The 26,358-nt window shown below is 45.3% G+C and overlaps 1 pseudogene; it reads left to right on the top strand.

The window, feature by feature from the left end:
* Positions 1 to 26,111, top strand: LOC128842793 (TRPM8 channel-associated factor 2-like; annotated as a pseudogene).
* The last annotated feature ends 247 nt before the right edge of the window (positions 26,112 to 26,358 follow it).

Genomic DNA, 26,358 nt, shown 5'->3' on the forward strand with positions numbered 1-26,358 from the left:
ATGGATCCTTCCACTGCCTATGATTTGCTGGTGGATGGTGTCCAGGACTGGGATCTTACCGGTGACTCTGTTCCTTGTGAGCTGCTGCTCATTGGCGAGACTGCCTTCCCAGTGCTGGTGAATGCCCAGGGGCAGGTCCTGATCGCCGCCTCACAGTATGGGAAGGGCCGGATGGTGGTCGTCTCTCATGAGAGCTACCTGGGGAGCCCCAAGATGGCTCGGTTCCTACGCAATGCTGTGGATTGGCTCAGTCCCTCCCCAGGAGCAGTGGTTGGTGTCCAGAAGAGCTTGAGCTCCCTGCTGAGTATTCTCAGTAGTTTTGGCACCCGAGTGCAGCCCCATGCGGAGCTCATTGCCTCATTTGGGGTTTACTGTATGGATGCCTATGATGCTGCACAGGGGAGGGAGCTGATCCAGTTTGTGAAGAGAGGAGGGGGTCTGCTCATTGCGGGTCAGGCTTGGCACTGGGCCTCTGGACACAGAGCAGAGAGAGTGCTGTTTGATTTCCCTGGGAACCACGTAACCAGTGTGGCTGGCGTTTATTTCACTGATATATACGGTGAGACGGGAATCTTTAGTGTCTCAGACAAAGTGCCTGCAATTCCCTTGATCGCTCCGTGAGTATCTGAAATCATTTCCTATGTATTAAAACTTGCTGTTAAAACTGTAAGAAAATTACTCCTGGGGGATTTCTATGCCACTGCACATGTGCAGAATTTATGTTCCCTGCAGATTTCATTGCTTCCATGCAGAAAAATGACTTTCTGACAGGGAAGCAAAGGGAAACCACAAGAGCAGTCATGAGATCCTCCCCAGCAGTATGTTTTGGGTGCCCAGGGCAGCTGACAGAGAGGTAAATCATTGTGGGACAGGGGGCAGGACTGGAGAAGACCCGACTGGTGGCTCCTACCCTGCGCTGGACTCAGCTGCTAGTCCCGACTGGGCTGGAGAGGATGGGACTTCCTCCTCCCTTACACGGCATCCAGAGTCATGTCAGACCCATTCCCAGATTTCTCCCCTTGGTGTAGGAAGCTCTGCAAACACTCCCCCTATTCCCGTGCCTCATGCACCCATCGCTCCTTAGCTGCAGGGGGAGGGATGCCTGTACAAGGAGCTGCTCCCACATCACCCAACCCCTGTACATCCAGAGCCCCTCATACCCAGACCCTCCTGACAAGCCCCACTCCCCCTGCATCTGGATCACCCCGATGAGCCACCCACACCTGGATTCCCTACCCCACTGAGCCCCACTTCCCCCAGTATCTGGACACCCCCCCACAACGCTAAGCTGTCCACACCAAGACCCCCCTGCTAATCTCTATCCCCCACACAACCAGACCCCACCTTGGTGAGCCCCAATCACGTTCACCTGGACCCCCCCACAGAGTCCCATTACCGTTGCACCCACAATCCTCCCAACAAGCCCCTGTGCATCCAGATCCCCCCGGAACCCGGATCCCCCACTGAGCCTCCCGCACCCAGATTGCCTCACACAGAACTCTCTCAACCCACACCTGAATCTCCCCATACTAAGCCCCTCCACATTAGGATCCTCCCTTGCTGAGCCTTCCTCCCACACCTGGTGCACCTGGCACGGAGGGGCAGGCCCCTGAGGTGTTTCTGGGGTGACCCAGTCCTTGTGCTATGTCAGGGTTGGGGGCAGCTTCATTGTTGAGTCAGTGTGCCGGGAGGGAGCTGCAGAGTGATCTCTCACCTCTGTGCAACCTGTGGCCTGTGCTCCCCAGTGCCATGCTGGAGCCTCCACATTTATTTGACAAATAATATTTGCAGAATTTTTAATGTTTTGGCACAGAATGTCCTCAGGTATAGAATATATTCTTAAATGCTGCAATGTTGGAAAGGGTATTATTTTCCAGCACCTCAGGGGGTATGTGGGTCCTTATCCCTGGAGGAGGAAAAAGGAATTAACAGGAAAGAAATCAAACCAGAATCTTGCTAAAGAAGTTTGGGAAAATGTTTGACTTCTGGGGACTGTGATGTTCTGAATGAGTTCAGGTGACTCACGAAGTTCTAAGCCTGAGTCAAGGCAAAAACAGAATCCTTAAACTTTTTGTGTGTGTATTTCAATAAGCAGGGATCCTGCTACTTATTTGTGATCTGAAATATTGATTTAGTATAGAAACATGAGCAATAATTGACCTTTAAGTAGTTGTGCTCCACAAATGTCTGTTTACGTATAAAGGATGGATGATCACATGACAAAATGCTGGTACATACTTTTCTGAAATACAATGAGCCCTTTACTGCTGCGCAAAGGAAATTCTCTAAGTTCTGATTATATAAATTAGCTCAGAACCAATGAATACAAAATATTCCTCATACCTTATCCTCTGCTCTGCCATCCGGTATTTCATCTCTCTTCATGAATCCTCTTACTCTGTTTTGTTTCGTATCTCTCATTCTCATCTCCTTACCCTCTGTTGCACTGGTTTTGCCAAGCCACATCACATAGGATAAAGAGATAAGAAAAAGTGACATGAAATTGCCACAGAACAGTGCAGGGTAAGAGGATAAGAGGCTCACTTTGCTTTAGAATAATGGTTCTCAAACTGAACAGGAGTACTTGTGGCACCTTAGAGACTAAGAAATTTATGTCTCTAAGGTGCCACAAGTACTCCTGTTCTTTTTGCAGATACAGCCTAACACGGCTGCTACTCTGAAGGTTCTCAAACTGGGGGTCAGGAGACAAAGTGGGTTGCAATCCTGTTTTAATGGGGTCACCAGGGCTGAAGGTTGAGCCCTACTGCCCTGGGCTCAAGCCAAAGCCTTGGCCCCACTATCCGGGGCCAGAGCTCAATGGCTTCAGCCTGGGGTGGCGGGGCTTGGACTTTGGACTTCAGCTTTGCCCCCCACACACACCTGGGGCTGCAGGGCTCGGGCTATGGTCCCACCTCTTGGTGTCAAATCGTACTTTTTGTTGTCAGAAGGGGGCCACGGTGCAACAAAGTTTGAGAACCCCTGCTTTAGAATGATTATTCAGAACAATTGCAACTACAGGTGGAGCACAGTCTCTCTGATGAAGGCAGCTAATAATAATGCCTAGAAGTTTCCATCAGTAGATCTCAAAGTGAAGAGATCTTTGTAAGGTGATTTCAGAATATTTGGATATTGCTGTAGGGCAGATCAGAGATACTACACAAGCTTCCTCTTCCATCTCATGATGCTGTGACAGTGCTGGCATGTGGCTTGACAGGAACATCTCTTGGTTTTGCAGGCATGGGCTAGATTTCAGCAGAGACTTAAACCTTCTCCTAAGAGGTGTGTCAGAGCTAGACATAGTGACAGATGGTGTCCCCTCTCACCTGCTGGTCCATGGCACACTGGCCTTCCCCCTGGGTTTAGACGACGCCTATCGATGCTTTCTTGCTGCATCTCACTATGGCCAGGGCCGTGTGGTGGTGGCAACACATGAGGTTCTTCTTAGCACCCCGAAGCTCACAGACTTCATCCTCAATGCCATTCACTGGCTGGGTGCTGAGAAGAAAGGGAGAATTGGCATCAGTCCCAATCTGAAGAACCTTCATGACTTGTTGACTCAAAGGCAGGTGGTGTGCGAGATCTCAGAGCTTACCGACAATCTCAACATCTACTGCTGCCAGTCCTACAGTGACAACGAAGCCGAGAAGATCCATGAGTTTGTGGCAGAAGGAGGGGGCCTGCTGATTGGAGGTCAGGCTTGGTGGTGGGCTTCTCAGAATAAGGGCCAAAACGTTCTGGCTGAATATCCTGGCAACAAAATCCTCAGTGGATTCGGGATCAGCATCCTGGGGGAAACCATGGAAGTAGGCAAGTACCCAGTGTTACGACCCGAAGAGCAGCAGGGACATTACCACTTCCGCAGGGCACTCGCTCAGTTCCAGCAGCACCTAGACAAGAAGGAGGAACTCCAGCCCCTAGTGACAGGCTGGCTTCAGAAACTCAGCCAGGACTGCGCCAAAGTCCTTCAGATCCCAGTCAAAAATGGCCACGTCTACACCTCATTGTACCACATCCTGTACGAGATGGTGAAGAGCAATGGGATCTCACCGGTGAGCAAGGAACACCCAGTCAAGAGGCACTCCAAGGAGGTCGTGCTGCTTCACGTGGCTACAGCATTATGCCAAACCAGCATTATATCCGACACTGCGAGGCTAGCGCTCTGTGAACTCCCCACAGTCTCTAGCACCACTGTGGAAATCAACTGCACAAACACAGGTGAGAGAATCTGTCCTTCCTCACTAATCTCCCCTCCCTGTTTCAGCATGGAATGGCCTGTAGAACACGGGTATAACAGTGTACAACTCTCCATAGCCCTGATCACATAGATCACACCTGTAACATTGTGTGCAGAATAGAGCTGCTAGAGATGGAAAGGCTCCTCTTGGGTTACGTTTAGCTTCTGCTTCAGGACCAGACTTAGGCTTTCCCCTAAAGTCAATTCTCCATTTTTATCTAGTCCAGTTTTAAATTATTTGAGTGATGGGACTTCTGTAATTTCTCTGATCCAAGATCTAATACACCTCACCATCAGGAAACATTTCTAAACATTCAGCCTTAACTTACTTTCGTCAGCTTCATCCCATTCCTGCTAATTACACCCCTTTGGAGCATCCCAAACAATTGCTCTCCTCAGAGTTTACAGCTTTCGAATTAGAACTTTTCAGGATTTTTTTGTCAACAATTTTTTTCAACAAAAGCCAAGAACAACAATTGGCTGATCTTTCTCTTCCATCTTCTGACCAGTTTGATGAAAATCTGCAAACGTTTCCCTATTTTACCCTGGTTTTTGATCAGCTCTATTTCAAAGAAAGCCCCTTCTCCCTCCATGTTTGGGCATCATTTGGCTAAACTGGATGGGTAAAATCCTGGCCCAACTCCAATCAATGAGTTTTGCCACTGGGACAGGATTTCACGTTACCCATTTCCTTCCTAATCTTCATCAGCAAATCCCTCCAGCCCCTTAATCCAGAGTTCAGTTTGCAATGAAAGGTTATGGGGCTCAAGCAATTAGGGGCTGGGGCTCAAGCAATTTTTTTACGTTCATAACCGATGCAGCAAGCCCAGAGGTACCGAGCTATGAACAGACCTGCCTAGAGGTGACGGGGCTCAGCCTTGGCAAGCCCTGGCACAAATTAAGGACTTCCTTAATCATTCCTGTTGTGTTTCTCTGTATTCCCTCCATTTTATTGATATCTTAATGGAACAGATGTTCCCAATACTGAATCCAATATTTCTGGTGCAGTCACCAGAAAAGCAGAGAGAGAGACCCTTACCTCATATTTTACAATGTAATTAAACCTCTGCCCATGTAGCCCCAAAATTCACATTTGCCATTTTGCTGAGGCATAACATTGCAAGCTCACGTCTAATTATGTCTATCATCACTGGAACTACTGCTTTTTGATAAATGCATGTTTTAGTCAAGCTATATTATCTTGAATTTGTCCGGGATGAACTACTTTGTGCCCATAGTCCTATATTTCTCTCCAAGGTGGTATTCAAAGGTCACCTTATTGAGCCTATTGGCCTGCCAACATTCGTTCCATGCCTGCATGACATTGCGGGAGAAACGCTTTTTCATATACTGGATTTAAAAGGTCCTTGGGATGTTACTTGAAGCAGACTAAAACCCTTAGAAAGTCCATGTAACTTTTTATTTCATTTGATACCAATTCACTGGACAGTGCTATTTGCTAAGAAGAATTTGTCTAAATGGGTATCAAAGTACATCTTCTGGCTTCCCCTCCCTAGCATGACACTAGAAGGTTATATCAATGTGAACTTAGTCACAGAGAAAGCTGCCACAACTAGCAATTTTGTAGTTCTCTTCTCTGAATTCATCAGCAAAGGAGCAATATGGTCCTCCCTCCACATGCTCCTGCAGCCTTATTGTTTGTTTGTGTTGAGAAGCCCATCTTGGACTCTCTGCATTCCAGAATTTATTTCCAAAATAGGGGAGAGGCCCAGTTCTCCGGCCTCCAAAGAAGTTGTTCATTTGTTTTGGGGATGTGGATGTCCCTTATTTTATGTAGGCCAAAGGTTTTTTCCTAATCAAAGTTGAGTTCCCACCTCCCCCGTTGAATAATACTATTCAGACTAAAAAGTCTCCCTGATACTGGTCAGTTCTCTTAGTCTATCCTATAACATTTTTTAAAATGCAACCGCCAACAACTTTTCATATCATTGTTAAAATTGCTATCTTTTCTTCTTTCTGCTTATCCTCAAGCTTCTTAATCTTCAAGATGAGAAGGGGAAGAATGAGAAGGGGAAATCACAGTAATTCTGCTTCTTTGAAAACATTATTTAAGAGGCTTTTCATCCATCACTCTCTAAATTGGGTTTCTTCTTTGTGGGGCATTTATATTTCTTGCATCTCCTTGTTTTTACATTTCTGAGGCAACAGCTTAATGTTTCATATTTTGATTGGTATCCCTCGTTGAGCTTCACCTGCTGTTCAATTAAGAGAAAAGCATGGAGTGTTATGGCAGTGGCATGAGCGTATAATATAATCTAATGTGCGGATAGTGTATGATGACCAGTAATGTCTTCGCTCCTGCCGTACTTCCCTACACTGGAGATCTTAGATTTTTGCCCAAGGGAGTTCATTTGGTTTGTGCTAAGGAGCAGGAACCCAGGACCAAGGATCCTGAATAATGTTGTTTAAAGAAACCAGATTGAAGGATGTAATTTGCCCTTTTGCTTACAGCTCTGACATCAACAGCAGAATATCGTACAAATCACGTTGTTACAATGTCTGTATAATGGTAATGTTATAAATAAGAAGTTAATTTCCTAGGAGAATGCAGAGGAAGTATTAGCCCTCCCCTCAATGATTTAACTACACCCCCTGAATTTCCCCAACACCCCCCCCCCAGTTTTGTGAACTAATTACATGCCAATTTAGTGACTGTTTGGAAATTTGAATTGAAATTGAAACATTAATATACACTTTAAAAGCATATACAGTGTATGATAAAATATGTGTATCTGAAAAAGTATAATAGATTTGAAAAGTATGAACACAGACTAGCTTCCTTATACAGCTGTTGTTTTTTATGACCATGTGAGTGCATTCATTTCGGTGACGTTGGCCAACTTAATAATTTCAAATGATGATTTGTAAGCAAAGTCTAAATGAGCTCTCCCTGACAGCTAGTGATGAGCTGAGGCTGGGGAGAAAGGCTTCAGGGCCAGATTGTATTTACATTCACACCTAATCTACCTAGGTATACAGCAAACAGAGCTGTGTTACCCAAGTGATAGATTTTGGCTGGGGTTGGGTTACAAATCACTTGAATGCGGGGGATGGGGGGAGGAATGAAATGTTGTTGTTCTTATTGTATGAGTAAAGGGCAGTAGAACTGTACTTAGTCTGTGCTGATTGAGAGCATCAAGAGAGAGGGTGGGGACCTGTTCCTCTCCACTGTTTAAAGACAGAGCTGATCAGGCTCCATAGATAGTCTTTTGTTCTGTTAAGTGACCAATGCAGCTGAAAACACTGATAATCAGGTCCAAGTGCTTAGTCGTGCTGTGGGGACAGTGTTTCTGTGGAAGAGACAGCCCAGACTGCACTAGCAGTGAGGTTCCCCCACTGAGAGCTCAACTGAAATCACTGAGAGCTGGGTGGAACCTCAAGAGACCAACTCGCAGAGGTCACAGTGACAGGTGGCAGCAGAAGGTGACTGCGCAGGGCCATTGGCAACAGAGTGGTGGAGTGAACAGTGGCACAACAAACAGCAGTGGCCAGAGCGAACAGTGAGCAGCTGGAGGAACGAGCAAGGTGCTGTCTTGCCCCACATCTGGGAGGTGTACTCACGTGAAAGCACCTCTGAACTCTGAGTCTCCACTGACCAAGGACAACATCGGTGAGTTTGGTGCGGTGGAGGGAAAAGTGAGGGGCACGTTAAATAAACATTTGTTTGTTGGACTATATTTTAGTGACTTTACTCCAGAATGCTAGATTTGTGACTGGGAATGGAAACTTACATAAATATGTTTCCTAGGAGGCCAAGATTTTTAAAATGCATTATTTGCCAAGGTTGTTATCTCACATCGTTGCTATGTACTAATCATTTTTATTATCATAATTAATTTTTATATAAGAATGGTCATACAGGGTCAGACCAATGGTCCATATAACTTAGTATCCTGTCTTCTGACAGTGGTCAAGGCCAGGTGCTTCAGAGGGAATGAACAGAACAGGTAATCATCAAGTGATCCATCCCATGTTGCCCATTCCCAGCTTCTGGCAAACAGGCTAGGGACACTCAGAGCATGGTATTGCATCCCTTCCCATCCTGGCTAATAGCCACTGATGGACCTATTCTCCAGGAATTTATCGAGTTCTTTTTTTAACCCTGTTATAGTTTTGGTCTTCACAGCATCCCTTGGCAAAGAGTTCCATGGGTTGACTTTATGTTGTGTGAAGAAATAATTCCTTTTGTTTTTTTAAAACCTGCTGGATTACTTTTGCTACTACATTCAGAGAAGACTATTGCCATTCTCTCTCTCGTAAGTCTACTGTTGAAACCGCCTGGGTCATTAAACAATGCCATCCAGGCATCTGCTACAACAGTAGTAGAACTTTGTCCAGCAATAGAAGCTACATTTGGATCAATCAGAGAGCTATCCATTGAAAAAGTACTGGAAGAAGCAAAGACTTCAGTCCAGAAATTGACTAATGAAGGCATTTATATTGAATCCTTAAGTGAAGAAGACAAGAGGTGTTTGTTAAGACAACTGAAAAAGTACACAGACTTGATTCTTAAAAATCTACAACAGCGACTTCTAGATTCTACTCAACCTCTACGTAGCTTTTACAGATGCCTGTCCTATAAAACACCAACAGTTGAGTGGAGTGAGGCACTACCAGCAATGGGGCTGCCATGTGATCAGGACAGAATAGAGAATTTGAACACAGAGTGGAATATCATATGATGAATGAATGAAGATTTGACTTCAACTTCTTTTTTATCATCACTAGTGGCTCAACCCGACCTTTGTGTTCTGTTTCCTGGGATGAAAGAAGTAGGAATTCATCTCTTGCTACTCCCAGTCACAACAGCTACAGTTGAGTGTTCTTTTTCATCATTGAATAGAATTTTGTGTTCTGAAAGAAGTCGCCTTCTGCCTGATCATGTGAATGAACTAAAGAGCATATCAATTGAAGGAATGGAAGTACCGGACACACGAGAAGCCACCAAAGATGAACGCATTGCATTCAAGAAGTTCATTAACAGAGTAGTGCAAAATTATAACAAGAAACCAAGAAGGATGTAGACGTAGTACTTCATAGAAGGCTTAAGTAACCAACTTTAATTTGTGTGATGATTTTAAAACATCAGTTAAATCTAATAAAATGGTCATGAAACATTTTTCAGTTTTTACTATGGTGCCATAGAGCCCACCTTCACCCTCACAGTCTCACCCCTCATCGGCCCTGACACACACACACCCCCGTAAATTCGAACACCCTACCCCAAAAATTCCAGGGGAAACCACTGCCTCCCCTGCTCCCCTACTCCATCTCACATGGAATACTCCTCACTCCCCAATGACATTCAGTGAGCGGAGACCCCTCCTCATGCAGACTGGCCATGCCATTCTCCTGATCCTTTCATATTGGAAAACAGACGGAGATGTTTAAGAGTAGCTCTGTGTTTAGACCCGTCCTCTGTGTTTTATGCCAGGTGATGCAGCATGGAGGAGCACAGGACTTTACCTTCCGCGTGGGAACACAGTGACCTTTGTATTTCCTAGCGCTGTTACTGGAGTTGGCCTGCAGGTGAAGTAATGATCCTTTCTGACGCCTGTTACTGCACTTGAACTGTAGTTCTACTCGGAAATGCGACTACATAAAAAACGACACCTTATTGTACAGCTCTTCTCCCGGAGGGTATTCAGTTCTGTGGAAAGATAATGTCGTCTTGCTTTGTAGGAGCATTTACCATGCAGAGCAAACACAGGCAGCAGAGAGGGAGCTAGATTCTATGTCTTCTTGTGCATCATCAAGAGACTTGTTTACCAAGTTCTAATGAATTAGCCCATAAATGTTAAGTTCTTTGGTTTAGGACGCAAATTATCTTATATATTTATTTAGGCCCAGATCCCCAAAAGCAGTTTGGCCCCTAACACCCAGTGACATCAGTAGAAGTCGGGTGCCTAAAAACCTTGCAGGATGTGGGTCATAGTTCCTGGCACAGTGTGCCCCCAAGCTTGGAGCTCTCAAGTAGCTATAATATCAATACATGGTTACTAACAATAATGAGGTAGGACAGCTGAGTGATTGCGGTGCTTGACTAGGAACTTGTGGGGCCAACTGTCACTGGATCTCACACTGAAAATCTGCCTTCAGTTCACCCAGCTGCAAAATGGATCCCTGATCCATAGAGTTAGGGAAGTCAAAGAAGGTCAGAGGTGATGCGCAGTGCCACATCACTGCCTTGTGTACCTCAGCTATGGAAACTGATCCACCTTAAATTGCATCAACCTAATGAGCCATCGGTGGCTGGAGGCAGACTTTCAATAACATTAATCCATGAAGACCCATTGCACAAAGATTACAGGCCAGGACTAAGAGTCCTGGGCCCTTAAGCAAAGAACTTGTGAGTTTCCATTGATTTCACTGGAGTTGTGAGTGGTCACCTCTGAAAAGCCAGGCTTTCATTTTCTCTTCTCTAAAATGGAGATAATGCTCCCTCCTTTGCAGGGCTTTTGTGAAATTTAACTCATTGATGCCTATGAAGTGTGATATGAGCTTCAGATGGAAACTGCTATTGAAGCACAAACTATTAATACACCTCTACCTCGATATAACGCTGTTCTCGGGAGCCAAAAAATCTTACCGCGTTATAGGTGAAACCGCGTTATATCGAACTTGCTTTGATCCACCGGAGTGCACAGCCCCACCCTCCCAGAGCACTGCATTACCGCATTATATCCAAATTCGTATTATATCGGGTCGCATTATATAGGAGTAGCAGTGTAATTGTTTATTAGATGACACACTGAAGATGTAATAAAATGCCACTCCTCGTATGCTTTTACTCCTATGCTTTGTGAGGCCACTTTAAATACAGACTCTAAAGCAGAAAGACAGAACAGTGAGGTCTGTAAAGCTCACGTATCAGATCATTGCTCCATTGATTCCACTCGATTATAACTAAGGCTGCGAGTCTGTCACAGAGGTCACGGAAGACACGGATTCTGTGACTTTCCGGGACCTCCAGGACTTCTGCAGTGGCAGGTGCAGCTGGCCTGGGGGCCACCTGAGCAGCTCGGGCAGCCCCCAGGCCAGCCACACTAGCTACTGCTAGGGCAGTCTCGGGCCACTGCACCCCTCCCCATAGGTGCTGGAACTAGGGGTGCAGCACCCCCTGGCTTGAAGTGGTTTCCATCACTTACAGGGTTTACTGTTTTGTTCAATGGCTCTCAGCACCCTCACTATGCAAATTATTTCAGTGCCCCTACCCCTTCCCTCAATAGCAGCAGGAATTTGGGTGTGTGAGGGGGCTGAGGCATGGGATTGGATTGTGGGAGTAGGTGAGGGCTCTGGGCGGCACTTACTTCGGAAGCAGCCAGCATGTCCGGCTCCTAGGTGGAGATGCGTCCAGGTGGCTCTGCGCTTTGCCCCTGCCACAGGCACCGAACCCACATATCCCATTGGCTGCGGTCGCCTGCCAATGGGAGTTATAAAGTGTGCACTCGGGGTGGGGGCAGCGTGCGGAGCCCCCCTGGTCACGCATCCGCCTAGGGGCCAAAGGGACATGCCAGCCGCTTCTGGAAGGCGCATGGAGCTAGGTAGGGAGCCTGCCAGCCCCGCCAGACCCCCTCTCTAGCTTTCCCAACACCAGTGGGGGTCCCGGGCCACTCCCTGTCCCAACCCTCCCCAGCATCAGTGGAGGTCCCGGGCTGCCTCCCCACTCCAAGAGCACCTCTGGTGCCCCTGGGCTGCCCCTCCCACGAGCTTTATTCAGGGTATACAATACAAGTCACAGACAGGTCACAGGCCGTACATTTTTGTTTTCTGCCCGTGGCCTGTCCATGACTTTTACTAAAAATACCCATGACTAAAACTTAGCCTAAATTATAACTATCTCCTTGGCCTAGATCCTGAGAGGTATTTAGACACCTAACTCCCATTGCAATCCAGGGGAGCTAGGGCCCAGCTCCACAATGGGATTTAGGCACCTTAGTCCCAGCTTTAGGCACCACTGCAATGCACAAAACTCCTCCTTGGCCGCCACCTCACACTGTATGAGACAAAACTCATTTGGTCCCTACATATTCAGGGTTCAGTTTCCGCCTTTGGGCATGCAAACTGCCACCTCCCTCCAAGTGTCCAGATGCCTGTCTCCCGCATAAGTCCCAGCATGAGCCACAAAGCAGGGGAAGACGCATTGGCCCCCATATCTTGCCTGCATGGCCCCAAATTTGAGTCCAGTGATTAGAGCACTCAACCAGGATGTGGGAGATCCAGGTTCAATTCCCTTCTCTGCCTGATGGGGCAAAAAGATTTCAACAGGGACTAGCACCTCTCAGGGCAGGGCTCTAACCAGTGGGCTATGGGATATTCTGGTGTGGGGCTCCCGCAGTCTCTCCTGTTGAAGTTGTTCCACTTGGATAAGTGTTTAAACAATGGTCTGTAAAGTTCATTGCTCAGTTGTTCCCGTAACCAAGCCACCTTTTCATTTCCAGGTGCAGATTGGGTGTCACTCAGATGACCTCAGCAGAGCAGAAGAGCTGAAACGCCCCCCTGTGGTGATACGCAGATGTGATGTCAAAGATCAGGAGATGTCAGTCTCCTCTCTCTGGGGGGGCCTCATTTACATCATAGTGCCAAAGGGAAGCCAGCTGGGGGGAGTGTCTATCACTGTAAAAGGGGCTGTGCAGGCTCCTTTCTTCAGGCTTGGTAAGTGTGCTGATAAATGGTCTGCACATCTCTTCTTAGCCAGTTTTGCTGCTGATGCTGATTGTGAAGAGACACACAGAGAAGTGCCTCTCTAATTATCCGTGATTTGGGCTTCATCAGTTTTCATGCCTTTATCATGTTGCTTGTTTAAAGTCCACTTCTGAGCAAGATCTTCTTTAGCTGCCTTCTTCCTGGTCATTTGTGTATTCACTAAACCTTGTTCTCCTCTGTCAGAGAGAATAAAGTATCTCTGCCAGCTTGATACCTTCATGTTTCTCACTAGATATTCAAGCAAGAACAAGGGTTATTTTGATAGCACCTTAAAATGCTATCAGGGAAGAGGATAAAGGCAGAAGATGAAACCAACATTGGCAGGGAGAGGAGATCGTAGTCTCATGCTTTTAGGGGTTTTCAAACTTCATTGCACCGCAGCCTGAGTCGACTCAAACAACACCGTCCCAAGTGTGTGTGTGTGGGGGGGGGGGCAAAGCAGAAGTCCAAGGGTTTAAGCCCTGGGGGAGGAGCTGTAACCTGAGCCCTGTCACCCGGGGCTGAAGTGCTTGGGTTTCAATCCCAAGCGGTAGGGCTCTAGTGTCGGCCCTGGACCACAGCAAGTCTAACGCCAGCCCTGGCAACCGCTTTAAAACAGGTTGCAACCCACTTTGGGGTCCCAACCCACAGTTTGAGAACCACTGAGCTAGATGAATCCAGCAAAATCTCAGGCTGTTTTAAGTTTTCTTATAGATGCACAGGGCCAAAGTTAGAGTTGCTGTATGTGCACAGGGGTCCACTGAAGTTAGTGGATTGGGATAGGACACACAGAGTCTGAATTTGGCTCACAAATTAATATCATGAATCATTCTTGAATCAATAATATTTTGAACATATTGTTCCCATATATTCAAAATGACTTTCCTTGTGTTTGAATGTGCTTTAACCTCATGGTAAAATTCTCTGGGGAAAAAAAACAACCAGTAGTGTTTCTTATTTATACAGCCCTGGTGAGACCAAATGACATTTCATTGCAATTAGTGGACTGAATTGATCCTCACCCCTAGTCCTCATGTTAACAGAAGAACACACTTATTTCATTATTTCTGGCTGTTAATTATAACACTACTTAGAAAAGGGAAAAGTCTAATATAATTATTTGTTCAATAGCAGCTCTTGAAGGTCCCAATCAGGATCGAGGCCCCATTGTGCTTGGCATTGTACAAATGCAGCATAACAGATCATTTTTGCCTCAAACAGCTTACAATCTAAACTGAATAAAAGGTAAAACAGGGTCCCAGTCCACAAACCAATGAATATAGTGGGCGGGTTTCTATTTACTACAATGGACTTTGGATCAGTCTTTGAGAGAATGCAACCAAAAAAAGGAGGGGAGGAGGACGAAGGAAAATAAATCAAATCAAATCAAATCATGAGGTTACTTAAGTAGCTTCTGCTCATCTTTAAGGCTTCCAAGGGCCCCAAGTATTTTAATTTAAAATGAAATCAGCTATCCCCACCTGACACAGAACCAAATCTTCACGGGATTTGTGCACTTCATCTCTCTCGTCCATATTGATGCAGGAAAGACATCTAAGAGCCAGTGGCTGACCTGCATCCGTCACTATCCAGCTCCGTGGGCAGAACTAGCTACCCAGAACATCATCTTAACGGTGCCTGCTGACAGCATCCGTCCCACAGATGATCCAGAGCCTTTGCTGACCCTCTGGGAGCGGATTACAGCAGCTATAGCTGAGCTGGCAGCTACACCAGCCACGTTCCCTCGGGCCAGAAAGGATTGTAGCGGATGTTCAGATCTCAGCCGGTGAGTACGGTGTATTGTCATAAAAGGCAAAAGAGCGACGCCCTGGGGTAAAGGATTGACTTGGAGGCTGGGAGCCAGGAACTCTTTAATTGCAATGCTGGTTCTTCCGCTGACTCTCACTATGACACAAATTTGTTAGTCTCTAAGGTGCCACAAGTACTCCTGTTCTTCTTATGACACCTTGGAAAGTCACTAACCTCTGTTGAGCTTTTCACCAAGACACAAGACGTGGCAAATACAGTGGGACCCTCTAACAGTGTATCTCTATTTATAGTGAAGCTTCTCTCCCAAGCACGCCCTTATTCAAGCTGTCAGCTCCTGCCTCAGTTTACTCTAGGAGCAGGGAAAAAGGAATTGGCTATACCCAACTCACAGTACAGCAGCCCTCCTTACCAGTGCAAAATTATTCTGCACAGCTAGAGCTAATCAAAATACCGAGAAGGAAAAATATATGCTATTAATAGAAGGATTTTTGTTCAGTTAGAAACTGGTCTGAAGACTTATTCAATGTTCATTACATTTATTCAATCAACTAGTGAGTTGCTTGGTCGATTCTGAAGCTTGAATACGCACCCTGATCCTTGTTAGATGCTCCATAAATGCCATTTATTTGCTTTTGATATCTCTCCAATTCTAAATTCCAAATTAGCAAATATTGTGACTGACTTAGTTACGCATTAGTGAACCGAACTTCAGCAGATTTGTGGTTTAGCAAATGTTAGTCAACCCCCTCCACCTACAATATACTTTCTAGTCCTTTGTTCATTCCTAGATTTAAATGACTCCAACCATGGAACTTCTTTTGGAGAAGACCATTCCATATTCTATGTTAGTAGATCTCATCACTATAAATGTCTCTTGGTCAATTTCATCACGCTATGATTTCATCATATTATGCATCCTTGTCCAGCTGTACAATTATGTCAATGAGGCTATGCTCCTGGACTGGGGCCAGAGCATGCAGCATTTTACAAAGCTGAGTGCCGTCTGAGGATGACTCAGTGCCATCTGAGGATGACTCAGTGGTCTGTCTGAAATTACTTGGTGGATGGCAGTCCAGTCCCCAATAGATTAATGTCCACACCAACAAACAACCATCATAATTAGAATTATTTGGGCCCTGTGTTCAGGGCCGGCTCTAACTTTTTTGCCGCCCCAAGCTAAAAAAAAGAGCGCCGCTCTCCATAGCGCTGCCATAACACACACACTCAGCACCGCGCCAGCACCCCCCCCGGCATAGCGCTGCGCCGCTGAACCCCCCCCGCCGCCGAACCCCGCTGCCAACCCCCCCCCCCGCCGAACCCCCTCCAACCGCCCACGGAGCCGTGCCGCCAAACCCCCCAGCCTCCCCGCGGAGTGCCGCCAAACACACACACACACCCCGCGGAGCACCGCGTCGCCGAAACCCCGCTGATCCCCCCGCCCCCCGCGGAGCGCTGCGCAATATGCGTTCTAGTCCTTTGTTCATTCCTAGATTTAAATGACTCCAACCATGCAGCTTCCTTAGGAGAAGACTATTGCATATTCTACGTTAGTAGAGCTCACCATAATAAATGTCTCTTGGTCAATTTCATCACACTACTTATACATTCTTGTCTAGCTGTACAATTATGTCAATGGGGCTACGTTCCTGCTGATTGTTAAATGCTTTACTGGACTGGGGCCAGAGCATGCAGCATTTTACAAGACTCAGTGACATCTGAGGATGACTCAGTGGCCTGTCTGAAATTAATTGGTGGATGTCAGTCCAGTCCCCAGTAGATTAATGTCCACACCAACAAACAACCATAATCATTAGAGTTATTTGTGCCCTGTGTTGAGAATCAGATGCCTAGGATAGACTGGATCATAAAGACTGAACTAACTTCTCACCACAAGGGGTGGTCCCTCCAAGAAATTGCGATCAATTGAGAGGAGGTAGTGTGTAATTTAGAAGTTTGTTCTGCCACTGCCCAGCCTCTCTCTCTTTTGTGGATTTACTGAGTGTTTTGTTATCCAACCACAGTTGTCAATCCAGCACCTTTCTTCATGCTGAAATTGACTGTAACAAAGAAATTAAATATCAATACTAAATTAAACTACCCCTCCCCTTTTTCTCCCCCCTTCCCTCCCCCTGAAATCCAAGGGGATCAGCATCTCTGACACTCAGACCGTTTATTTCTAAAGAGCTGTATAATGAACACGGTATTAAACATTCTTGTCATAACTATAAAGGGAAGGGTAACAGCTGTCCTGTGTACAGTATTATAAAAATCCCTCCTGGCCAGAGACTCCAAAATCCTTTTCCCTGTAAAGGGTTAAGAAGCTCAGGTAACCTGGCTGGCATCTGACCTAAAGGACCAATAAGGGGACAAGATACTTTCAAATCTTGGGGGGGGGAAGGCTGTTGTTTGTGTTCTTTGTTTGGGATTGTGTTCGTTCTCGGGACTGAGAGGGACCAGACATCAATCCAGGTTCTCCACATCTTTCTAAACAAGTCTCTCCTAATTCAAACTTGTAAGTAAATAGCCAGGCAAGGCGTGTTAGTTTTCCTTTGTTTTTCTCAACTTGTAAATGTACCTTTTACTAGAGTGTTTATCTTTGTTTGCTGTACTTTGAACCTGAGACTAGAGGGGAGTCCTCTGAGCTCTTTAAGTTTGATTACCCTGAAAGGTTAATTTCCATACTGATTTTACAGAGATGATTTTTACCTTTTTCTTTAATTAAAAGCCTTCTTTTTAAGAACCTGATTGATTTTTCCTTGTTTTAAGATCCAAGGGTTTTGGATCTTGATTCACCAGGAGTTGGTGGGAGGAAGGAGGGGGGATGGTTAATTTCTCCCTGTTGTAGATCCCAGGGGGGTTGGAACTTGATTCACCAGGAGTTGGTGGGAGGAAGGAGGGGGAATGGTTAATTTCTCCTTGTTTTAAGATCCAAGGGGTTTGGATTTGTTTTCACCAGGGATTTGGTGAAGGTTTTTCAAGGCTTCCCAGGAAGGGAATCCATTGAAATGGTGGCAGCCGAACCAGAGCTAAGCTGGTAGTTAAGCTTAGAAGTTTTTCATGCATGCCCCTACATTTGTACCCTAAAGTTCAAAGTGGGGATCCAGCCCTGACAATTCTAAAATACATTAAAAACATTAGATCTGGGGACACCACTACAAAAATGTTCATGAATATCAGCTCTGTTGCTTTAATGCATCCTCCGTGGTGGTGTTTGTGCCTCTCTTGGCTTTGATTTCCATCAGCATTTGAGTTTCACTATCACAAAAGGTCACAGAAAGTGAATTTCAGAGAGGTGTGCATGAATCTTTGCAGAAACTGAAATTTTAAACATGGGAGTATTCTCAGTGGAAGGGCCTGCACATACCCCCCAAACAGGTACAGCATTTACAACAAGATGACTTATCTGACCAATCACAACATGGATCAAATTTTGATTATCAAATACACACACTGACTTGTTTTCAGTATTCATTCATTAACACTGATAAAGAATTAATTTGAGGAACTATCCAGGGGATAATTCCAGACCACAACAAAGGGTTTAATTGGTCCGATTTATTGTTCTTTGGGAATTACTTGCCAACTTCTAAAAAATACAGAACAACTTTCTTAAGCTGAGATCTCACCTTGACTGTCGGCCCCGTCTTCCCCTTCCAGGCTGGATGCACGCTGGCTACCCAATCATGTGTCATTTGGATTCAGTAAAGGAGTTGGTGAACATGGAATACATGCAAACGAATGGCCTTTGGGGTCCCATCCATGAGCTGGGACACAACCAGCAGCGGAAGGGCTGGGAATTCCCCCCTCACACTACTGAGGCCACCTGCAACCTGTGGTCTGTCTATGTGCATGAGAAGGTGCTGGGGATCTCCAGGGACAGAGCCCATGAAGAGCTACAGCTGCAGCATCGCAATAAAAGAATCAGCGATTACCTTGGCAAAGGAGCCCAGCTAAAGGACTGGAATCTCTGGACCGCACTGGAGACCTACCTGCAGGTAACACAGAGAGATTCATAAGAAAGTGTCTGAATGCAAATGATTCTATAAAGGATGCTGGCTGGTTTGTATGTGCCACAAACATAGAAGCAGGTGGCAGGGGGAGAGAACTCAGAAACTTCTCCCTCAAAATTCAGGCCCCTCCCATTCGGGCTAAATAAGACTCACTATTCACTGAATGGCTTATTTATTCTACAGGCCTCAGTACAACATACTGACATGGAATTACCGACCTATTCCAGTGTGTCTAATAGAGGGCAGTGTTGGCACATTCACATCAGATAGCACATTTAATAATGCAGGTTAAATTGTTTCTGAAAAGTAACTATATAAAAAAGGCAACTTCAAACTCTAAGACACACTTCCTGTGTGCAGGCAGAATATGAGTCCCTCACTTTAGTGACTAAGGGATAGATTTTTAAGGGTATTTAAGTGCCTAAAAATGCAGATAGGCACCTGGTGGAATTTTCAAAAGGCACCTATTAGCATCTTTAGGATATTTTGATAAATCTGGCCCTAAAAACTAAGTTCTTACTCCTGTTAAGTGCTACATAATCAGCAACATCTCAGAGAGAGGAAGGTGTATTATGCATCATCAGAGGTGTATATATGTTCTAGTAGGTAACACAATGATGCAGAGAGTGCTGGGCGGGGGGGGGTTCCCACATCACTCAGAGGAAGGAAGAAAGCATTAGTGCCCCAAGCCCTAACCCACTTTCATCCTCACATACGTCAAGCCTGGGTGTAACGTAATAAGAAGAGCGGGAGGGGTGGACGGGAGTTTTTGTCCTGGGCCCAGGTCGTCTGGAGTCAGCTGTGATCGCTGAGATGCTTTAGCTTTTAGGAGAGTTTTAAGTCCTGGGTTCCTTTGGGGGTGTTCCATTTAGGGACCTCTGCTCCTGATGCTTTTTGTACCAGTTAAAGCCTTTTTGTGGTCTTTTTAACTTTTTCAAAACACAACAGCTTCAGGGACGTGCAGCTGTGCTTCCGCCCACTTCCCAACCCTCCCCCCGTTGTCTCGCCTGTGTTTTCCATCTCCGCAGCCCTGGTTCAGTGTACTTTTTCTTTTCTTATGGCTGTCTGTGGTTGAGTGGGAGAGAAACACAGCTGCAGATTTTTCATCTAGCACCATTGGGTTGTGACATGATCACTGAAATACAATTTCAGTACCTTACCCCAAAATGATATCATGATCAGATAACCATGTAATAGTCATGAGGTGTGATTAGCAATAAATGTAGGTTTTGTCCGTAATCCTCATAACATGGGACCAGGTGCACTTTTAATGCTGGTTTTTTTCATGCTCTTCAGCTGCAGGAAGCCTTTGGCTGGGAACCTTTCATCCAACTCTTCTCTGAATACCAGACAATGTCTAACATCCCCACAGACAACCCTTCCAAGATGAACCTGTGGGCAGAGAAGTTCTCTCGGCAGGTGAAGAAGAATCTGGCCCCTTTCTTTGTGGCTTGGGGCTGGCCCATCAAGGGGGAAGTCTCTAAGAAGTTGGCATCTCTGCCCAACTGGGATAAGAACCCAATGAAGAAAGTGTGATGCTTTATTCACATGGAATGGTGGCTGTAATTTTTAGAGATAATTCAGAGTCACTTGTCTTTCCTATAAGGCTAGATTCAAATCTGTTTGGTGCGAGTTTATTAATTATCTGTTTCATACTTGTTGGTATTTCTGAAGTAAGTTGCCTTTGCCATGTGAAGCAAACGTCTTCCGTGATCTGAATTTTCTGTTCCTTTCTCTGGGACAGCTTCTGCTAACTTTGTTCTCATGGAGTAGCATCTTACTCTGAGAAAACCCATTGATTTTAGTAGGGCTACTTGTGGATAAATACCTTACTCTATGAGTAGTCCTATTACTCCACGTGAGTCAGGGAAACAAACCAAAGCTATCCACAGCACTGATTACCTGCCAGGCTAGATTAGTAAATTACCTTCTACTATTTTCATAACACATTTCATATTTTGGGGTGTAGCTCAGTCACTCCTAGCTATAATCTGTAGCGAACTCTTGGGAAAATATCATCTGGCCCTGAGTTACTGTGATTTATCAATTTGTTTCGATCTTACAGAGGTATCAAAAAAAAAAAAAAAAAAAAAAAGTATCTGACAATGCCTCATCTTGATTGCCTGAATAGAGCAGGTATCTGCCCATGTGCCTTCTGATGAAAACTGATGAAAAGAAGTTGCTGAGGTTTTCCCACACCCTTTCTTGTCTAAATGTCCCTACTGATGGAGCTCCCACCTCTTCTCTTTTGGAGACCATTCCACAGTCTAAAAAATCCCTCCCTGTGAAGAGATGTTTCTTGATATCCCGTATAAATTCACCTCTGCATCTTTTGCTCAGTTGCACATTCATCAGATTAATCTGGAGCATCCATATTATTCCAGTTCTGGGTCAACCTACATTTCTCCCACTGCAGTTCATTCCTGTCCATCAGTGGTAGGGGCCTGAGTTCTCTCCCTTTGCTGTCCATTTATATGTCCATCAGCAGCACTTGCTACTTCAGTCCTGGGTTCCAACAAAATGTTGCTAATACCGCAAATTGTAACTTTCAGAAATTCTTGAAATTCCCTTTGAGGCTCTAATACAGGTTGAACAATACACCACAATTCTGATATACCACTTTCTTGCAATTTCAATTCCATGAGCTCCCCACAGCTCTGCTGCTGTCCCTCAGTCTTGGTCTGCTCTGCTCCCTCCCATGTCAGTCCTGGGATGCCTCCTACACATCTGCCAAAGCACCTCAACCGCGAGACATTTTTCTGACGTTGACCTTCCGCAGGCACCACCCCCGGCATTTCCCCTGGTTATTATTCAATTAAGAATTAGACACCTCTGCCAACTCACTGTTATGTGTGAACTGAAGAGCTGAGAAGTTTTACACACAACTTCCTTCCCTAGGACTATAGGATATAAGGCAGCACGTACTAAAGCAATCAGGAACACTGTTGGAAAGAGAGAGTTGTAGTTGGTTTGCATGTGTCTGAAATTTGTCAGCATTGCAAAGTGAGGGAAGATCAGGGGTAAATCCATCGTTTACAGCTAGAAAATCCTAAACTAACTATTTTGTTAAGGAAATCTAAGGGGTTGCTTTGTGATTCTCCTATAGAGCACACTCCTCCCAAGCAATCCTTAAGGCGCACTGCTTGTTGAAAATGGACACTCGTAGTCATCCAAGATACTTTACTAGCTGCAACTGTTTAGTTTGTGTGTGGTTTAAGAATTTGGTTTAAGAATTGACTGCCATATACCTTTTGCCTGGCAAGTGTTTGTTCACTAGTGGAATGGATACGTTCCTATTTAACCCTTTTGCCATGTGTTGCTGGCAATTAAAAGAGCTAGATTTAATTACTATGAGGTTCCCTATAAAAATTTACATATCGGCTTCATCCCCCACCCAAAAACTTAGGAAAAACTGAATTCCCCACTATGTGCTCTTGACAGGCACTGCTTTCTTCTTGCAAGCCCTGAGTTCATTGCACAAAACAAACAAGATTTATAGGGGTATAGTGCCATGATCACCACCCACCTCTATTTCTGCTTCACCAGGGCCCCTTTAAAAAGTCACTCAGTCTCTGTTCACCTTCTTACCCCCAAAAGTCCTTTAATTCACACTTCACCAGACTGGCAACAGAGTTTTTCAAAAACAGATTTCAGAAGTCCTAAAACAAACACAAAGTCTTTCATCAGCTCCACACACTCTCCTGTTTTCTGTGGGTCCCTAACTTACTGCCAGGCCTCCTGCCTCACTACTTCTCTCAGCCATCCACCCCTGCACCATCTGCTGCCTTTTGTATTTGAATGACCTGATTGCGCTCAGGTGGGGCTGATTCCTCTCAGCTTGTAAAATTAGGGGAACCTTAGCCCCAGGATCTCCAGCCCAAGGGCAAGCCACCAATGGGGGAAAGGGGACAGAATAAACTTGGGAAAGCCAGTAATAATTAATTAACAATATTTGTGTGCATATATATAAATAAAATAAGACTCCCCCCTGCCTCCAGAGTGTCTTACAACAGTCTTCAACAGAATCCTCCTCTCCTGGTGTGAGTGTCCAGTAAGGCAATGTATTCCTGCAATAGCCACTTCCCTCCTCCCACCTCTTCACTGCAGCCTCCCCCCCCCCACACACACACTCACTGTTTGAAATTGGTGGGGTCCAGAGTTTGTGCAGCTCCATCTCTAGCCACAAAGGGAAGGAGCAGCCTGGTCTGCTCTGGGGGCTTTACCACATGACACAGAGGTAGTGGTGATAGCTTAGATTGCTTGGTAGTGGGGCTTTTGTCGGGGTTCTTTATTTATAGTATTGCCCTTTGTGGCTCTAGCAACAGCCACCATCACCCACCTCAAAGCCACCTCTTGTTCATGAAAGCTTCCTCTGCACCACATCTTTGCAAAGTCTTCAGAGAGGAAATTAGTGGTATATAGGACCCTAAGCTGAGTCGTTGCCACCAGGCAGACACTCACATCAGAACACACACTTACTTAGCTTTGTCCAAGGTCCACTCAAACATGCCAGACTGTGGATTTGGTCAGGGTGATCGCTTACTCCAGGCACATTTTGTACAGTTCACTAGCCCTTTCATTATCCAACAGGGATAATAGCATTTTAATACTATAGCACTTTATTCTTCTCTCGACCTTGCAGCATCTACAGCGAGGACTATGTCGGCTTAACTACATTGATTAGGGGTGTGACTTTTTCACACTGACATAGCTAGTTCAACCTGAATCTTCAGTGTAGACCTGGTCTTGGATAGCTCTATGCCTGTTGCCCTACTTAAAGCCATATAGCCATCCTCATCTTCACTCTCGGCATCCTCTTGAACACCTTGTCTCAGGGATGAGCAAAACCAACTTGGAACTGTTTCATCTGTGTCCTCTGATCTAATGCTGTCCAGGTTCTCTGGCCATTGTCCAACTATTAAGAAATGTTCGGAAAACAAACATCGGTAAACTCCTGCTTTAGATATATAAAGCCCTGGTCAGTTCCTACCCCCAATACTCCCAGCCTCCTCAGTATTTTATACCCTATTGACCTGCGACATGGCTCTGCAGTTCAGATTGTTTGAGGGAGATTCCCCAGCCTCATATGAGGCCTCCCCTCTGTGGGTTCAAGCAATGGACTGGCAGTAAACTCATCAGACAGCCTCACAATCACTCAGGTCTCCTGGTCATGTTCTGGAATCTCCAGCAGTGGCTGGGCCAGAAGGTTTCACGTCCTCCTCAGAAATGTCACTGGCACAGTGCTTTATTTGCAATGCCTGAGCACACTCAGAGCTAAACAAATTCTGTAACTCTCATGGGGTGGTGAAGGAGTCCATGTTTCCACAATTTCTGAAAATGTGCTGTTGAAACAAGATGGCCTCTTTCATACCTTGAGGATTTGAGGTCTCCTGGGGTAATGCTACAAACAACCAAAGGCTAAGCACTAGAGGCCAGATTTCCAGCCTAGAAACCATCTCTGGTTCGTGCAGGTCCTGGAGTCCCACCACCCACAAGGTCCCACTCCCAACTGGGCCTACTGTAGCCTATAGGATTAATGTGCTTGCTTGCTTGCATATATATATATTATAGTTTAAGTATTTGGTTTATTGTAATAAGTTTATAGATTTATATTAAAGTAAGTTCGGCTGTAATGCAAGGGACCTACAGGCCATATCCTGTATGTTAAGCTAAGGCAAAGTTAGTATATCTATATCTGGGACCTTTCACCCAGATAGAAAAGTTGACCTACATATTGACACCTTTCACCTAAATAGCAAGTCAACACCCATGCATATGTCTAAGACCTTTTACCTAGATAGATAGATAATGGAAGAATGGCATGGGGGGGAGGGTTCCAAGTTTGTACCCACAGACTTAACAGGAAGACCACAAGGAAAGAACTGAAATGACTAAAGAACAAAAATAACATGTGTGGACGTACATGTCATCAATACGCACAAACATACTAGCCTATGGAGTAAGTGTACCCTAACATTTTTGTGGGTGAGGAATGAAGTTTGGGCATAGGAGGAAGAATTGCCGGCACTTGTGCCCTATAAAAGAGGTGACCCACCTCACTAGACTATTCTATTCTATCTATGACAACTACTACTACAGTAACTCCTCACTTAACATTGTAGTTCTGTTCCTGAAAAATACGACTTTAAGCGAAACGATGTTAAGCGAATCCAATTTCCCCATAAGAATTAATGTAAATAAGGGGGTTAGGTTCCAGGGAAATTTTTTTCACCAGACAAAAGACTATATTATACATACATATATACATACACACACGCAGTATAAGTTTTAAACAAACAATTTAATACTGGTACACAGTGATGATGATTGTGAAGCTTGGTTGAGGTGGAGGAGTCAGAGGGTGGGATATTTTCCAGGGAATGCCTTACTGCTAAATGAACTAGCAATTGACTAAGCCCTCAAGGGTTAACTCTCACAACACTTTACAAGGCGCAGGAAAGGAGGGAGGGCAGACAGAGACACACACCTGTGTGTGTGAGAGGAAAAAAATGCGCATTTCCCCTTTAAGTAGCTGACCCCAGGCTTAAGTACACTGCCCTGTTAATTAAATCAGTTTGCTGAGACCTAAGACCCGAAGCTACTGGCCTAGAAGCTCCCTCCCTCCCTCGTGTGTCCCCCCTGCTCTATGGAAGATGGGGTAAGAGAGGTGCAGGAGCAGGGGGGAGGGGGAGACACCCTGACATTAGCCCCCCTCTTCCTCCCCTCCCCCTCTCGCACAGCAAGCAGGAGTCTTGGGGAACAGCTACAAGGCAGAGGGCAGGAGCAGCACATGGCAGAGGGGGGAGGGACAGCTGCTGCATAGGGAACTTAGGGGAGCGGGGAGCTGATAGGGGTCCACCCTGGTTCCAACCACCCACCAGCTAGCTGCAACGGGCTGCTCTTCCTGCAAGCAATGGACCATACAGGCGGCTGCCAAACGATGTTAGAAGGGAGCATTTCACAACTTTAAACGAGCATGTTCCCTAATTGATCAGCAACTTAACATCGAAACAACGTTAACCAGGATGACTTTAAGTGAGGAGTTCCTGTATTAGTAGGCTGTACTTGTTTTCTTAACTTTCTAACTTCCAAGGGGACTAGGCTAAGATTGGTTTCCCTACTGTTTTTCTTAGTTTATTAGGTTTTGATTTTAAGTTTAAGTTAGTTATGTAAACTCTAAGTTAGCTCTGATAGCTCTTAGCATTAGCTTCTTCTAAGCACTGCATCTCTCACTCAAGAATTGAGAAACCTGAACCCCCAGAGGCGAGGCTGGTGCTGTGTCTCTTACCACCAGGTTATCAAGAAAGGGTGTGAGTATATTAACCAAAGCTTTGTAGCATATAATACTATATTACCATATGTATCTTTTGAATAGCAGTAATGCAATTGTAATTTTGTAACTCTGATTATTTTACCTTTTAATTACTACTTCATTTATTTTAATAAAAAGTCTTTATGGCTATATCTGCCTCAGCGTGAGCTTCCTGTCATACCCCCGAGGGTCCTTTGTAAATTCTGTGGAGCCTGATTCGGGACAAGAACTTTTATCTTCTGATCAAACAGATTGGCGAGCCTAAAACCCATATTATCCAAATTAATATTAACACCCTAAATCAGGCAACATTACGCAGGGCCTAG

The sequence above is a fragment of the Malaclemys terrapin genome, chromosome 1, assembly GCF_027887155.1.
Source record: "Malaclemys terrapin pileata isolate rMalTer1 chromosome 1, rMalTer1.hap1, whole genome shotgun sequence".
Lineage (NCBI taxonomy): Eukaryota > Metazoa > Chordata > Testudines > Emydidae > Malaclemys > Malaclemys terrapin.